General features: G+C 37.8%; 1 protein-coding gene and 1 long non-coding RNA gene across 7 annotated transcripts in view; one reads left to right on the top strand and one right to left on the bottom strand.

Annotated features, from left to right (window-relative positions):
* CARMIL1 (capping protein regulator and myosin 1 linker 1) overlaps positions 1-14,441 on the top strand; it is a 332,859-nt gene that overhangs the window by 57,156 nt on the left and 261,262 nt on the right. The gene's annotated exons all lie outside the window — the stretch shown is intronic.
* Positions 1-14,441, bottom strand: part of LOC132538050 (uncharacterized) — a 74,721-nt gene that overhangs the window by 11,283 nt on the left and 48,997 nt on the right. The window lies entirely within an intron of this gene.

Genomic DNA, 14,441 nt, shown 5'->3' with positions numbered 1-14,441 from the left:
CTACACCGCTATTCCCCTGACAGAGATGAAGCCTTTTACAGACATTGACCCAGTTATATATGGCCATTAAGTGAGAGGAAGATGTTGGGGAATTGTGAGGATATGGTTGAGCTTGGAAGGGCTTGAGCCTGAGGGGTGTGTCAATCCTGTTAGTCTCTCTCTCCACGGAGAGGTTGAGCAAGGAGGGACAGTAGAACCCTAAAAAAGGTGTGCCTCTTATCAGTCTCCCTGCCTCACAAAGTGTCCCGCATTCCTGATACTATGGCAAATAGTTAAAAAGAAAGGGGGAGATGTTGGGTAGTATGCCACCTCCCCCTGGCTTCTGCTTAACCATATGCCTATATAGGGATTTACTGATCCAAAGCTTTGGTCTATTTACATAAATCACTTTTACATAAAGCACTCCAGGGCATTGGTGGTTCAGTGATAGGATTCTCGCCTGTTCGGCCCCCTCCTTGTCACACTCTGATTTTCACCAGTCACTTTTCTCTCCACCCTCTCTATATCACATCCTGTTTCCACCCTACTTGGAGAGTATAAAAACAGCTGCTCTTCTGATTAAAGACACCTGGAAATTGCTTTCCGGCTCCGAGAGTTCCAGAGTGTATCTCCTGCAGAAGTTAGTGTGGCACGAGTTCCTGATCCCTCTCCCACACAGCAGTCTAGATCGGCTCCAGTTGAGTTCTCTCCAAGCCAGAGAGCACTAGCTCAGGAAGAAGTACCCTCAGGCTATCCCCGCAGACCCCCTCTTCCTTACTGCTTGTACTCATCTACTAGAATACTAAGGTTCAAATGTGTTAAAAGAATAAGGTTTGTTTAGTCAGACAAGTTTAAAGAAAAAGGTTTCCTGATAGATTGTTATGACCTGTATGAAATACTGAATGTAATTTTCTCTTTTCCAGAAGAGACTTAGTACATAGAGCTTCTCAAACTTATTTGAGTGTGGATTTAAAAAAAATTTTTGTTTAATATTCCATTTTTATTTTGTATTAGTGTTTTACAAAATTATATGAGAATAAGAGTATAATTCTACATTGTCCCCACCACCAGGGTTCTGTGTCCCTATCTTCCTCCAATTCTGTCTGTCTGTCTGTCTATCTAGCATCTTTGCTCATTTGTTCTACAATCCTGCCTTCACTTTCTTTCTAAGTTACACCTACTGCTTTTGTTACTTCAGGTGTCCTTTCTTTTTCCTCTTTTGCCTGACTTCCTCTGGTATTTTCCAGATTTTCTTTCTTTTCAATGATGGTAGAGTCCATCTTTATAAATGAGGAAACTGAATTTCACCTAGTTGGTTAAGAAACTTTGTAATATCTTTTAAGAAAGGATTAGTCTAGAAGATAAACTTAAATTTTCTGTCTTTTCCATCCATTTCACTTTCCTTTGTGGTTTTAAACTTTTCTCTTTCTATACAGTCCAAGAAGGCTTGTCTTTCTGTGAAACAAGCATTGATCTCTGTTCTCCTTCCTCTCCTCCTCCTCCTCCTTTCCTAATTTTAATTGTGTTGCAGTTTATATTTCTGAACTTATTTTACTTCAAGCCTTCTCCATAGATTGGCAGGAAATCCATGAAAACCTTAGAAAGCTTGCAGTTCTGGTGATCTGATTTTGTTATAAGCTCAAGAATATACAGTAATTTGAAGCTTAAACTATAAGGCTGTACTAAATTATGAAAATGAAGTGAGGTCTGAAAATCTCATGGATCACTCTGTTGTGATTCACTTGTTTATTAAAAGAGGTCTTTTTTAAGAGTGTGGTTGTGCTATGATTTAGTTCTTGATTTTTTTCAAAACTATTTGTGAATAGTTGCTTAAAATAAAGGAGAGAAAGAGGATGAAGCATTTTACTAGCTCTGACATATTGTCCACTGAGCATTGGGATTCTTATCATTCTATAAGAAGGAGACTTATAGGTAATTCCTACACTGATTACAGAGCTGAGTATATCACCATGGAAGTGGTCCCTGCTTACCCTGCCTTGGAGCAGCAAAGTATAAATTGAACCATGTTCAAATGAGTCCCTGCCCATTGTTTTCTCCTTCACTTTGTGCTGGCATCTGCATTTTGTTTATTGTGGCTAGGATTCCATATCCCCTGCAGGCAATTAAAGTCATTTTGTGTAGAAGATGGTGCTCATCTTTTATATGAAGAGTCTGCACATTTAAATTATTCATTTTTAGCGCATGGATCTGCATTCTGTTCTGTTCCTAAAACTGTCAATCTCTTGATCATTGCAGCCACCTCACTTCCTGACTTGCTTCCTTGTTTCCTAGCTCACCCCCTTTCCCTTGACTCATTTCAAGACGGGGAAAAAAAGAAATCTTTCCTTGATACCCTCCCTTCTCCAATAACCATGAGATTATTTTCTGGTCTCCTATACCCTCTACTCTGGTGAAACCTTTCCTAACTCATAGGACTCCTTAATTCCATTTTAGGTAGTACACCTCCTAACAAAGCCACAGAATCTAGTTATAGACCAGGGCCCATGAGATAGGGCACATGTGCACATGTATCCATAAGTTAGGGGAAAATATATACCTTAAATTAAAAGTGCACAATAGTTTGCAGTGAGTGACTCAGCAAGTGCAATAAGCAAGTAGAAAGGTCTAAAAAAGACACCATAAAGTACTTTGTTGTTAAAATTCGCCAGCTCTAGCTGGGCGGGCTAGCTTCACGGGCGGGTAACAGAGACGCGGAGACAATGGCTGGGCAGGGAAGCTGTATTTCTTTATTCAGGAACAACGATTCATAAACTAAACCAAACTAATCACCAAACAGAACTCTGCTGTCTCTTTGCGGCGGCGCAAGCACTCTCCCTCACTCGAACTCTCCAACTCCAGACTCTCGAACTCTGGAACTCTGGAACCCTCTCCAACTCTCGAACTCTGGAACTCTCGAACTCTGGCGGGGTTCCTTCGGGGCGGGGCCAAGCAGGCCCGCGAAACTAACTGGACTGATCTAATTCTCTCGGCGGGGGAGAACTACCCAATGTAAAGCATACAACAGTACTTAATCAAAGAGTTTCTTTCTTTTTATTTTTTATTTTATTTTTATTTATAAAAAGGAAACACTGACAAAACCATAGGATAAGAGGGGTACAACTCCACACAATTTCCACCACCAGAACTCTGTATCTCATCCCCTCCCTTGATAGCTTTCCTATTATTGAACCCTCTGGTAGTATGGAGCAAGGTCATTGTCAATGCAGAAGGTGGAAGGTCTGACTTCTGTAATTGCTTCCTCACTGAACATGGGCATTGACAGGCTGATTCATACTCCCAACCTGCCTCTCTCTTTCCCTAGTGGGGTGGGGTTCTGGGGGAAGCGGAGCTTCAAGACAAATTGGTGGGGTTGTCTGTCCAGGGAAGTCTGATTGGAAACTAAGAGTTTCTACTTAGACCTAGATACCCTCCTCATGTACTTCCAGTTTCACTTCCCTCACTCTAAGGTTAACCTTGTCAGATAAAGAAAGAACCATAAAAGCTAGATAAGAGCAAAGGACCAGAATACCTTAATCATTACTCTTTTGGTCGCGATAGCGACCGCACCATCTGGGACCCTAGCTAGGGAATCCTGGGATTCCCCTCTTAAACACTTCTTTCTAGTTTTAAAACTGACTCACTGTATTGACAAGAAGAGTATTCATGCCTCCATGCACCTATGTTGTAGCACCCAATTTCACTGACTTCAGGACTCAACTCCTATGTATATTTCTCTGTGAAGCCTAGTCAGGCATAGCCTCTCCTAACCACCCTTCCACCAGCCTGTGAGCAACTTCATGTAACATGATGGTGAGGAGTGTGGACTGTGCTCTAATACTGCCTGGTTTCAAACCCTTGCTATAAAATGGTTCCATGTTATATGATGTAGTAAAAGTCACTTCTTCTTGCTGTACTTTAACTCTTACATCTGAAAATGGATTTAATAATAGTTTTTAACTCCTAGATTGTTAAGATTAAGTGAATTAGTTCATGTAAATTACTCACAACAGTGTCCACACATAGAATCTGCTAATAATTATTATTTATATCTCTAAATATTTATTGAGAGAGCCAGAACCACAGCGGCTCTTTAGCATATGTATTGTCAGCAATCAAACCCAGGGATCATTCCCTGGATGCTGTTTATATCTTTAGTCAATAATAATAATAATAATAATACCTATAGTAATATTGATAATATATTATTATCTATAATAGTAACAATAATAAGTATTACTATAGGCTAAAGATATAAAATAATAATAGTAACAATAATGATAATAATAGTTATTAGTAGTAAAAAGCTAGTCTTATTCCTAATCCATTCTTTTTAAAAATTTCTTTTTATATTTTATTTTTCCCTTTTGTTGCCCTTTTTTTTATTATTGTAGTTATTATTGTTGTTGTTACTGAGGCCATTTGTTGTTGGATAGGACAGAGGGAAATGGAGAGAGGAGGGGAAGACAGAGAGGGGGAGAGAAAGATAGACACCTGCAGATCTGCTTCACTGCTTGTGAAGCAACTCCCCTACAGGTGGGGAGCCGAGGGATCAAACCGGGATCCTTAATGCCACTCATTGCACTTTGCACCACGTGTGCTTAACCCGCTGCACTACTGCCCAATTCCCCCTACTTCATTCTTATATGTTCAAGATCCTTTCATGGTGCATGGTACATTTAGTAGGTGGCGTTTAATAGATGCTGCTGTTGTAAATGCATGCATCAAATCAATAGATGCCATACTTTACTGTGTGTCAAGTTACCTTCTATTTTGCTCTAGACAAGGATTTCAGTCACTGCTTTTAAAGTTGTCCCTTTAGATACAGTATCCACACATTAATATTTGTTTCTTCATCAGACTCAGGAACCATTTAAAATTTCATTTGAAAATTCTGTTCTTTCACTAACAGTTGTAGCTGCTTTTAAAAAATTTTTGTAATACATTTTATTTGTTTTATTTTAATGAGCTAGATAGATACCAACTGATCAGAGCACTACTCACCTCTGGTTTATGTTGATGCAGAGGGTTAAACCTGAAACTTTGGAGCCAGTATAGCTGCTCTTTAAAAGCTAAGACTATGGCTTAAACATCAAAATATTATGTTTGGGTTCCAGGAGGTGGCACAGTAGATAAGACCTTGGATTCTTAAGCATCAGGTCCTGAGTTTCACCTCTGGCATCTAATGTGCCAGAATGATGCTCTGGTGTCCCCCCCCCCACCCCCTTATTGCTCATTAAGAGCAACAGCAGCAGCAGCAACAACAATAACAACAACAACAAATCGTATTTATGCAGCCTAGTGGCACAGAGACTAGAGTGTTTGAATAAAAAGTATAATGCTCTGAGGTTGTGCCCTGGCATCTCATATGCCAGAGTGATGCTTTGGTTCCCCCTCTCTCTCCTCTCCTCCTCCCCATGCCAGTAAAATAAATCTGACAAGATGGGGCATGCTCAGGGTGGTATGGCTGTAAACCGCCCCCCCCTCCCCAGAGCACTGCTCAGCTCTGGCTTATGGTTGCACTGGAGATTGAATCTGGGACCATTGGTGTCTCAGGCATGCAAATCTTTTGGCATAAGCACTATGCTATCTCCTCAGCCCAATAAGTAAATCTTTAAGAAATCATGTTGTAGTAAACTGTATGTCTCCTCCAAGAAGTGAAAAAATGTTGCCTCTTTTTTTTTAATACAATTTTTAAGTTGGGTTATGATGTTATATGGTTCAAGGAGACAAACACTTGTTATTTGTGTTTTATAAAAATGTAGCTACTCAAATGCAATTTTCTGTGCTCTTATACATATCCATATCTGAATTTATAAATATCTTGCTATGAGTTAATCATGTATCTGTTCAAAATTCAAATATTGGCTGTTCATTTTTTTTCAGTATTTGCTCCAATATGTGCTTGCTGTCACTTCTCAAGAACTATTTAAAACACAAATATCACCTATAAACTGACATTTAATTTTATTACCTTTACATCTATTTGATTTTATTTTAATAATTGAACACATCTTTATGATTATGATGATCTCACTTTTATTATAAGAATCTGGGGAGGAAACTGAGATCTAGGCCAACTAAAAAAACTGAATTAATTGCTGCTATAACCAGCCAATATCCTCTAAAAGATCCCATGTTCATAATGACATCATTGACATTTGAACTGTATGGAGTTTTTTCTGAAAGGTGCTATAGAGAAAATTCAAGTGTGAAGGGTGATTATGGTGATGAAGGGTCAGAGACTCTTCAGGGAAATGAATGAAGCCAGCCAGGAATGAGGAAAACACAATGAATGATTCTTTTGTTACACTGTGAAATAAAATACTAGAAAATGTTCTCCTAACAAAGAATGTTGTTTGGTTAGAGTAGATCTGATGTAGTGAAGAGTTTTTGAAATCTTTCATTTAGTAACTAATATTTAGATTCTGTTAAAGTATTTCTTTAATCAAAATGTCTTAATACTGTGCTATAAATCTTCAGTAATGTTTAATGTTTAACTAGAGAACACTCTTTTGATATGACAATGTATTTTTTAAGTTCTGTTCCCAGATCTTGTCCCTTGATGACTTTCTATCTTCCATGGTTACTTGTCATGGAATCATGGTCCTTACTTCTATTTTTTAAAATATTTATTTATTTATTTAAATATTTTATTAATTTATTATATTTATTTAAACATTTTATTAATTTATTATATTAATTTATTCATTTAAACATTTTATTTATTTATTAAATATTATTTATTCATTTCCTTTTGTTGCCCTTGTTGTTTTATTGTTGTAGTTATTATTGTTGTAGTTGTTGTTGTTATTGATGTTGTTGTTGGATAGGACAGAGAGAAATGGAGAGAGGAGGGGAGGACAGAGGGGGAGAGAAAGAGACCTGCAGATCTGCTTTACTGCTTGTGAAGGGACACCCCTGTAGGTTGGGAGCTGGGGGCTGGAACCGGGATCCTTAAGCTGGTCCTTGCGCTTTGCACCACCTGCACTTAACCCACTGCGCTACTGCCCGACTGCCGGTCCTTTCTTCTATACGTGCACAAGAGATGGCATATGAATTTATTTCTCTGATTTTTCTAATAATCTATTAGTAATGGCTTTACTGTAGTCAGGTAGTTTTATTTCTGTTTCTTCCCTGGTTTTAGGAGAGCCTATATGTTTTTAGCAATACTTTTGCTATTAAAGAATTGCCTATGAACAAATATAAATTGTCTCAGTGATTTTACAGGATCAGTTCAGGGGATTTCATCTTAGTTATACTTAGTATTTCCCAAGAAGTGGATCATTGATTTTTTTTTTTTTAAACTACTTTGGTGAATGAATTGTTCTGTTCTGTAAATGTTTTTGAAAACATTTAAACAACTCAGCAGCTAAGTTTTATATGTAGGAAATGAAGGGCTGATGCTATTGTTTCCAAATTTGATTCTTCTGTATAGTAGCCCAGAAGGCTATGTTAATTTTGATAGAATTTGCTTATTTCATGAATGAATGAAAAACAAGTAAAAATCCTCTTTTCAGGGTCCTTTTTTTCTATCTTAGTTCCCATCAATAAACAATAAAATGAAATGACTCACATGCAATAAAATAAAACTACCATTACAAAGTAAACAAAACAAAACAAAACAAAAAAAGAGAGGTAAAAATGAAGAAGTTAGAAATAAGCAGAGAAATATGCTACTTTTCCCTTGCATACCCACAGTCTCCAAGTATGGCTTGGGAAGGTGGAATACTTTTATCATCCTTAACTGTTTGAACCTTCTTGCAAGTCAGTTGAGTTATGCAAGTTCTGGCAGCTTTAGAAGTCTAGTTGGTTTCTGCTGTCAATAGAATATAAAGGTGGGTTAGATTTTACCCCATTTTTATCTCTACTTCCCTTCAGTGGAATTTCTGAAAGGTGTAACTAGAGTCTTCCCTACCATGAAATTATTCCCTTAATTTAATGTAAAGGATGGAAACCTCAATTTTTCTGGATTCACTTTACTTCCTGTCTGGGGTCTATCCAGTTTTCAAGATTCCTCTCTTTGCAATGGCCACACAACTAGATAAAATTTCAGATGTTCTTACTTGACTAGAACACCAAACACCTCGCAATGTGGTCACAGGTACACTTGTGACCTTTTGTGCCATGGTATCCTATACAGGTCAAACCATAAAATGGAGGTTTCTGTTCTTACTAAAGTCAAGTCTGATTGGAGCTGGGAAGTGGGTGGTCATATGTACGGATGCTAGTGTGCAGGTAGAGGGAGTACAAGGGCATGGAATGACTTTTGAGTTTGAGTCTCAGTATTGATCTGTGTGAACTTGAATCTGTTCTTTACCCTTATTAACTTCACTCTCTTATGCTGTAGGGTGTTTATAAAGATTAATGAAGTAGTGCATAACATACTTTTTAGCATAGTCATTTACTGTTGTATGCTCAGTAAATGATAAAGGTGACGGTAGTTTAATTAGCAGTTCCTTCTTTCCAGACATCATGTCTATTTTTGCTGCATTATTGCCAAACTTAGGGAAAAACACCAACTTCTTTATCTAATCAGTATCTTATTACATTTTTCGCCTTGTAAACTCATTACTTCTATCTTAAATATGTTTCTCCAATTTTGTCGTAGTCAGATACCATTTCTAAATAGAGTTAAAGTAGAAATGTGATTGCCTGAATCTTGTCTTTCTCCCCAATTAACCCATATAAGCAAATATTTCTTAGGAGTATCATACAATTTGTTAGCACTTTGTAGTAAAGAACCAGAGGATTTCTCATTACTTCTAAAGTCAGTTTCCATTACAGTCATCATTGTTCACTATGTAGGTTAATTTCATTTGAAATGACTGCTATTTTTAGTCAGTGTTTATGTCATAACATCTTAAGTTCAGAATATTCGTTTTCTGATGAATCTTCTACTTGTAGGACTTATAAATGATGAAGAACAATCTATAGAATGTATTGCTTTTGACTGGAGACCAAGTTTATTGGCTTATTCATTTAGCTATAATTGGTTAAAGAGGCCAAAAGTCAGGGTTTAATTCTCAGATAGGCCAATTGGTACAACTTTGTCTCACAACTTCAGATTGAACCTCAAACCCTAGCTATCTGTCTTTAAAATATATGCTGTTCCTCACGTGGGACATTAGTGATGCTGTTCCAACACTGGATAGATAACAGAGTAATGTAGCACACTATAACAAGGAGAGATCTAAATGCCCCTGCATGTAGGATGGAGGATCAGTACATATGGAGGATCAGTGGAATTAAAGCAAAAAACTAATACTGGAGAGTACTAAGGACGACGCCTTTGTCTTGAAAATTGCTGAATAAGAAACAGCAAGTAACTTTAGGGTCTTGAAATCAGGAAAATTAGAAAAATGTTAGATACTTTTGATTCTAATTTACTTTTGTGAGTACTCCCATTGCAGAAGATAAAGGGGAAGTGATAGGGGAAGGAGTATAGTAATATGGCAGGGTCTTTTCTTTTCTCTTCTTTTCTTATGTATAGACAACTTAGGGAGCAGAAGATAACTCACCTGGTACCATACTCAATTTGTCACATTTGAGAACCTGGGTTTGAGCCCTTGGAACTACATGGGAGCATAAAGCATGGCACCAAGAGAAAATTCCAGAAATGATGGGGTGGTGCTGTGGGATCTTTCCTTCCCTCTTTGTCTCTCTTAACTGAAATTGAAAGAGGGAAAAAGTGTCTGCCTGGGCCAGTGGAATCATGCAATCTTGAGGCTCCTAGTGGCAAACCAAAATAAAACACAGACTTATTCCTACCACCCCCCTCAAAAACAATAGATAAAATAACCCAAAAACAAATAGCAAAGATGAAGACTATTAAAAGGAGCTGACAAAAACAGTAGCAAATGTTCGAGCCCCGGCTGCCCACCTGCAGGGGAGTTGCTTCACAATCGGTGAAGCATGTCTGCAGTGTCTATCTTTCTCTCCCCCTCTCTGTCTTCCCTTCCTCTCCCCATTTCTTTCTGTCCTAGCCAACAACAACGACATCAATAAAAACTACAACAATAAAACAACAAGGGCAACAAAAGGGAATAAATAAATATATTTTTTTAAAAAGCAAAAAGTTAAAACAGTAGCAAATGTTAATGTGTCCTGTGTCAGGCTCTGTTCTGATCTCATTTATTTGATCTCACTAGAACTTTAGGGAGTTGGTGCTATGACTATGCCATTTCACAGGTTAACAAATTGAGATAACTGAGATTTTAAGTATTGGTATGGTTCATATGGCTAGTTAACTGCTGGGTTGTTGGTAATGTCATGATGCATTTTTGCACAGAAAAAATATGTCCAGACTTATCCAACAGACCAACAGTTGAACTGGGATTTAAAGAAACCGAGGCAGCCTGATTACAGAGAGATCTAATTGTTGCAGAAGATACTTTAGATAATAAGAGATTAGGTGTTGAGAGTCAGAAACTAGTTACATCTAAACAGAACTGATGGTGAGTGTAAGCTGTATTAGAGTACAACCTTTCAATTCCTGTAGTCCATTCATTCATCTTTTACAGACATATTAAAATAAATCCAGGATACTAAAAATCTATTGGGGAAATAATAAGAAATCTATTTTTTTCTAAATGAATTTGATCCTCCTCACCTAACAATTCCAACCCAGGTTTTCCAAGACTATTTTTAATACAGTTCTACCATGCCTACAATCTCTCAAGAAATGTGGAGACTAGAAAGAGTGCTGGAATGATAGAGAAGAGCAAATGCATATCTTGGTCTAGAAAAGGTTGGGATCATCTGTTTATAAGGAGCTGTATCATTAAATATTTAGAGCTTACTGGGTTTGCAGTCTTGTTTATAATAAAGAAGCCCATACTATAAAACTAGAGTCATAGGAGGACAATGAATAGGGATGAAGTTCATTGAAGTCAAAGTCAGTTTCCTCATTAGCTAATTAGTCGCCATATTTGGATGACTTCCAGTGTAAAACAGGGAAGTGTCAGATGAGTCAAAAACATAAGGAGGTGACACCTATGTTGGGGAAATGTGGAAATTACCTTTTGTGACAACAATGGTTCTGTAAATCTACATTCCTTTAATGAAGTAATACTGGAGTTGTGGGAAAAGAAAACAAGGAGGCGATTAGGCCATTTAAAATCTTCGCTGAGTGGACCAGGAAGGGACATCCAATAATAAAGTGCAGGATTTGTAAACATGTAGTCCTAATTCCCCGTACCACATGCTATGGTTCTCCCCCTCTTCTCTTTCTCATATACACAAATGAATATAAAAGCCAAAACAATCAAAAGAAAACAACAAAAAGCAAACCTTCTCTAAACTTTTTGTATCTGTGAAACTAGAATAAATACTTGGTTTGACCTTTGGTTTACCATCTCTAAAGAGGCCTTTTAATCTCATTTTCAGATGAGAAAGCTCAGGTTCACAAAGGATAAGAGAGTGACTTTTCTGTGACCAGTCCTGCTTGTAACAGAGGCAGACATTCCCCTGTGCCTGACTGCAGCTCATTTTTGTGCTAGATCACTGAGAGAGCCTATAAAAGTCTGTGCAGATTTGGTGGCTAAGCTAACAGGGGTTCAAATTTCAGTTCTACTTCTTACTTTGTCACTTGGAGTAGCTATGATTATTTCCTTGATTTCTCAATGAAAGAAAGGGGATGATTATAAGGATTAGATGAAACAGAAATACTTTGCATATAGTTTAAGTAGTATTAAGGATATATTATCTCCTGTTCCTAGTTAGGCCTGATATTTTTATTTCTCTGGTTATTACTGAGTACCTCTTAAGTCAAGAGTGAGAAGCCTCCCCCCCCCCTTTTTCCCCTCTTTGGATGATGTGAAGTTTTATAAGGGATTACTTAAGATTTCCTTTGATATGAAACATTGCATCTTCGAGACATTTGAGAGAAAGAACCAATACAGAGCCTTTAGCAATGCTTTCTAGCTCTGAATTTATACAATTTTATTCTTTTTGGAAAAAGATGTCTTCTAACGTTCCTCCTCCTAGCTTTGCACTAACGGGTTCACTGGTTACCATGGTTACTGTACTCTAATAATTCTGTCAGGAAATGTGATGTAACTATCTGTTTAATCTTTTTTTTTGCCAGATATAAAACAAGCGTATAACTTCCTGCCAAAATTTCTTCTAAAATATTCAGGCCCTAAGCACTGTTCCTTCTTATTTTGATGTTTTATAAGATTGCACTTGCAGAAGAACTCACATCACTGGGCATTTTCTTAACTTAGAATTGTTACAGCCAGTGATCAAACTGTGAGGCTTGCATGCTTTCAGACTAAACTCTCCCCTAGCTGAGAAAATGTTGGGTAGTTGAGTTGTAACTTTAAAAATATGCTGATAATTATTTTAGAGGATTGCCATTTACTTTGGACATACAGAATCTAAAATGACCGCCATGGTAGAGCATGTCAATGCTTCTCCTTTTTTTTTTTTTTTTTTAAAGTCTAGATTTATAAGGCTTTCTCTGCTGATACTTGAGTGAGAAGACAGCTTGTTATTTCCTTTATCAGCACTTCCTAAGTTGCTCTTCTCAAGACCCTCTGTACTTTATACTTTTCCATCACTTTATCCCATGGCCAGTCTTATCAGGATCAATCTCATCAACTTTTTCAAGGCCACTGTTCCATAAAAATTTTCTTCTCTCTCTCTTTTAAACATTATCTTTTATTTATTTATTGGATAGATCACCAGAAATTGAGGGGAAGGGGGAGACAGAGACAACTGCAGCACTGCTTCACCATTTGTGAAGCTTTCCCCCTGTAGGTGGGGACCAGGGGCTTGAATCTGGATCCTTGCACATTGTAACATGTGCACCACTCGTCGTCCCTCTCTCTTTCCTTATGTCATCAGTTTTCTTTACTACTGAGTGCCCCACCTCTTTAGCATACACTTGCTACTTGTCAATTTCTTTTCTTCCTCTTACAACAGAACATGTTGAATGAGTTGTTATATTCATTATGCGCAACTCCTGTTCTTGTATTTTCTCCTAAAGCCACTATAGAGATTTTTCTCCCCTAATTTTTACTCCCCCATGACTGCTCTTACCCTGTTAATGGTGACTTTTCATTGCTGCTGTTCATGATCAGGTTTTAGTTGTACTATACCTGTTATTGATATTTAGCGTGGTTGATTATTCTTCCTGAAATAGTTTCTCTACTGTTCCTCATGACTCTCTTCCCTTTCTGGGTTCCCAGTCTCCCCAAACTAAATGAAAGTACTTGGATTTCTTCTCAGTCTATGCTCATCTCTTAACTGTTATCTGTACAAGCAAGCAATCTACTTTATTATCAGCCTGAATCTCTCCGCTGAAGGCTAGACTCCTTTATCTGACCACCTCTTGGACATCTCTACTTGGATGTGTCTTTAGGTATTTCAAACTCTTTGATGTTTGCTGTTGTGTTTGTTTCCCTGGAGAAGCATTTCTTTCTCCCCCCCCCTTCCTTCCTTCCTCCCTCCCTTCCTTCCTTCCTTCCTTCCTTCCTTCCTTCCTTCCTTCCTTCCTTCCTTCCTTCCTTCCTTCCTTCCTTCCTTCCTTCTGTTCTTTTTCTTTCTTTCTTTGTTTTAAATTAAAAAAATTTTTTTTTTTATCAAAGCACTGCCGAGCTCTGGCTTATGGTGGTGCAGGTGAATTGAACCTGGGACTTTGGAGACTCAGGCACAAGTATCTCTTTGCATAACCATTATGCTAATCTACCTCTGCCCAAAGACAACTATTTCTCAGAGATCCTTTCCAGGATCTGTTTCTGGAGATTGCACAAGGATGTGTGTGAACAGAATACTTTCTAGAAGTAAAGGGTGGTGGGAAAGGAAGGCAGTTTGGGGGTTAAAATGTCCTCAATAATTTCTTGAATTTGTTAAAGTTAATATTTCTAGGGAACATTAATAATTTGGAGGGAAGGACGGAGGGGTGTAGGATGTGAATTTGAGCTTTGGAAAAGGTAAATAAGTGACAAAACTTGTAGCTGGTGGTGCCTATTTCTGAATGGATAGTGAGACTATGTTGTGTCTGTCCCACTTTTTCAAAAAATATATAAATTCTGGAATATTGAAGCGAAAGTCAACTATTTAAAACATCATCATCAAATAAATGAAAAAAGTATAACATATCCAAAAAGGATTTTTCTTACCTGCATATCTTTAACCTACACTCTCTACTTCCATAGTCTTAAAAGTTTTTTTTTTTTTTTTTTTTTTTTTTAGGGAGTCGGGTGGTAGCGCAGCGGTTTAAGCACATGTGGCACAAAGCGCAAGAACCGGCATAAGGATCCCGGTTCGAGCCCCTAGCTCCCCAGCTGCAGGGGAGTCGCTTCACAAGTGGTGAAGCAGGTCTGCAGGTGTCTCTCTTTCTCTCCCCCTCTCTGTCTTCCCTTCCTCTCTCCATTTCTCTCTGTCCTATCTAACAACGATGACATCAATAACAACAATAATAATAACTACAACAACATAAAAAAACAAGGGCAATAAAA

This window comes from Erinaceus europaeus, chromosome 4, assembly GCF_950295315.1.
Source record: "Erinaceus europaeus chromosome 4, mEriEur2.1, whole genome shotgun sequence".
NCBI classification, from domain to species: domain Eukaryota; kingdom Metazoa; phylum Chordata; class Mammalia; order Eulipotyphla; family Erinaceidae; genus Erinaceus; species Erinaceus europaeus.
This window is presented reverse-complemented; position numbering and strand designations above follow the sequence as displayed.